Raw genomic sequence first — 3,509 nt, forward strand, 5'->3', positions numbered from 1 at the left:
ATGGGTGATCTCTGGCAGCAGAGCACCAAGGAGGTATTTATCTGATTGGGGGTAAGTAGAAAATTTGTTCTTTGTCTATGAGACATCAGTGTCCACATGTCCTCAATAGTGGAGCACCAGATTTGGAGTTAAACACGGTCTAGAAACCTGGCCCTGTCACTTATTGGTTGGGTAACCTTAGCCAAGTTACTTAGACTCTCTGAGACTGTTCATTTCTTGGTAAACTTGGGATAATAATATCTACTTTGCGGTGTTTCTGTGAGAACCAGGTGTCCAGGGAGCTGCTTAATACCATGCTTGGCACATAAAGAAGCACTCAACAGATGGTAGCTACTAATAGCAATAGCAGGTAATTATCACTAGGTTGTCATAAACTTCTTTGAGCAAACCTCCACTCCCCCCAGCTCCTAGCATAATGCCAGCACTTTGGGCCTCAAAAAATGAATAAAGGAATGAATGAATGTGTTAGAGGGAAAAGGAGCAGGAAAAAGGGGTAAAAGACAGATATCAAAAGAGAGAAGGGGGGGAGAGTCATTAAGGAAGATGTAATCTAAAGAGACTCAGAAATAAAGCAGAGAAAGAGAGCATGAAATGCAAAGAGAATGAAGATGCTTAAGATTGATTAGGACGATAGCTCATGGATAAATACGAAATCATTGGCTATTGTTTAGCGTGACAGTCAAAGAATTTTATATTATAAAGAAAACGATGGAGAGAATGACTGCTAACGGTATGGAGTTTCTTTTGGAAGTAATAAAAAATTTCTGGAATTAGTGTTGATTGCACAACTTTGTGAACATACTAAAAACCACTAAATTATACACTTCTAAAGGGTTAATTTTATGGCATGTAAATTGTATCTCAAAAAAGAATGATTAATTAAACATTCAAAAAATTCAGAATGGTGGTTATGTCTTGGGTGGAGAGGTGAATTGATGAGATCAGAGAGAGACATATAGAACCTTCTAAGCCACTTGTAACATTTGCTCATTTCCTTAACCTGGTTGATAGGCATATGAGGTACTGATTTTATTATTCTTTAAACTACAAAGATTTGCTTTACTCACACATTTGTTTGGATACGTAACAATATATTTTTTAAATTTTTAATATTCTTGTAGTGGGAAAAAGAACAATGAGAGACAGAGAAGGAATGAACAAAGAAAGAGCAAAAGCAGAAATTCCTGACAAAAAGAGAGATCCAACAGAGATTAAACACAAGATGGAAAGAGTCTCAGCGATGGGGAGAATCTCATGCCATTCTATAAGTTCCTATGACACTTTCTGCTGGCTGCATCACCTTCTCATTTTTGGACACCCCTGTACCCCAAATGGCCTTCCTAAGGTCTTCTAAGACCAGAGAATCCTGAGTCCTTGCCTCTCAACTGCCAGAGTAGCTGCAGCCTCCACTCTGATCTCTGAGATTCTTTCTGTGCTCCAATATTTCTCTCTTTCAAAAAAAAAAAAGTCTAGTTACCTCTTCTAGGAAGCTTTCCCTTATATACCCCTGATATATATTGATCCTTCACCTTACAGAGCCTTTTCTCTCATTCACCCAGTATATTGGTGTCACTGAGCCTTCATATTTTGGAGTCTTTTGATAATGTTCTTATGAACTCCTCAGTGACTTAAAATGTCCCTTAAAAGGGGCCACTCTCCCCTCCTGCCTGTAAGCTTGTCATGGTAGGAACTGAGAATGTGGGCCAGTTCTCCCAACCAGGACATATGGTTCAGCAAACAGGCTGCTAATGACGCCAACACAACCAAGCTGATCTCTCTATGAAAGCGAGTGCTTGACACAAAGAAAAATCTCTCCTAGATAAAATGCTTTCTCTCTGGTAAGTTCTCTTGCAAATAAAGAATATAAAATAAATGGGGTATAAATACATATGGGGTATAAGTTCTACGAAATCCATCCCAACCAAGAAAAAATCATTGACCCTATAGAGATAACTTATCATCAAAACATTTCTCCCACAAAAAAATAAGGGACAATACAACAGTTAGAACGGTTCTCAGAACATAAAACCAACCAAAACCCACTGCCATTGAGTCAATTCCAACTCATAGGGACACTACATAATGACAATAATGAATGTGTGCTGAATGAATGGATGAATAAATCCAAATGTTGCATTGGCCTCCTTTACCCTCAATCAGTAAGTCAGAGGAATCAGAGATATCCATCTGTTTCCCAGCACATTCTTTTGAGTTTTTATAAAACAGGATGGGACACACTCGGCTGAAAGCTCTTCTCCTTCTCTAGGGTCTGAAGGAACAGGCCACGGTCAACCAGAGCTCCCCAGTGGGCTTTCTCCTTCTGGGTTTTTCTGAATACACAGGACTTGAAAAGATTCTCTTTGGAGTTGTCTTGACTTCCTACCTCCCTGACCCTGGTGGGCAACACTCTCATCACCCTGCTGTCCGTGCTGGACCCCAGGCTCCACTCTCCAATGTACTTTTTCCTCTCCAACCTCTCCTTCTTGGATCTCTGCTTCATAACAAATTATGTCCCCCAGATGCTGTTCAACCTCTGGGGCCCAAAGAAGACCACTAGCTTCCTTGGCTGCTCTGTCCAGCTCTTCATCTTCCTGCCCCATGGGACCACTGAGTGCATCCTTCTGACACTGATGGCCTTTGACAGCTATGTGGCTGTCTTCCAGCCCCTCCACTATGCCAACATCATCCACCCCTGCCTGTGCTGGTAGCTGGCAGCTGTGGCCTGGGTCATTGTGTTGGTGGAGTCAGTGGTCCAGATACCATCCACCCTATGCTTGCCCTTCTGCCCCGACCAGCAGGTGGATGATTTTGTGTGTGAGGTCCCATCTCTAATTCAATTCTTCTGTGGGGACACCACCTGCAATGAGATTCACATAGCCAATGTCAGTGTCTTCGTCTTGGTGGTGCCCCTCACTCTCATCCTTGTCTCTTACTGTGCTGTTGCCCTGGCAGTGCTGAAGATTAACTCTGCTAAGGGTAGGAGGGAGGCTTTTGGGACATGCTCCTCTCAGCTCATTGTGTTCACCCTCTTCTACATCTCAGTCATTGCTGTCTACTTCCAACCTAAAAATCCCTATGCCCAAGAGAGGGGCAAGTTCTTTGGTCTCTTCTATGCAGCAGGCACTCCTTCACTTAACCTTCTTATATACACCCTGAGGAACAATGAGGTAAAGAGGGCATTCATGAGGCTGCTGGGGAAGGATGCAGACCCCAGACAAAGCTCAGAAGTAGCTACTTAAGTGTTTTAAAATTCAGTGTTTCCTCATGCTTTTGTCAGTAAGCTTGCATTCTCTACCTCACTGCCTTTCGCACACCCTTTATGCCCTAGCAAAGGATGATAGTGCATGAGTGTATGCATGAGAGTGTGTATGTGTATGTGTGTGTGCATGTGTAAGAGACAGAGATGGAGGATGGGAGTAATGGGAGGTTATTCACGTTGTTAGCTGCCATCAAGTCAGCCCCTAATTCTTGGCAACTCCATGAACAACAGGATAAGACTCTTCCAATCC

General features: G+C 42.6%; 1 pseudogene; it reads left to right on the plus strand.

The window, feature by feature from the left end:
• LOC101347709 (olfactory receptor 2H2-like) lies at positions 1-3,239 on the plus strand (annotated as a pseudogene).
• Positions 3,240-3,509: the final 270 nt, after the last annotated feature.

The sequence above is a fragment of the Trichechus manatus genome, unplaced genomic scaffold (assembly GCF_000243295.1).
Source record: "Trichechus manatus latirostris isolate Lorelei unplaced genomic scaffold, TriManLat1.0 scaffold00180, whole genome shotgun sequence".
Lineage (NCBI taxonomy): Eukaryota > Metazoa > Chordata > Mammalia > Sirenia > Trichechidae > Trichechus > Trichechus manatus.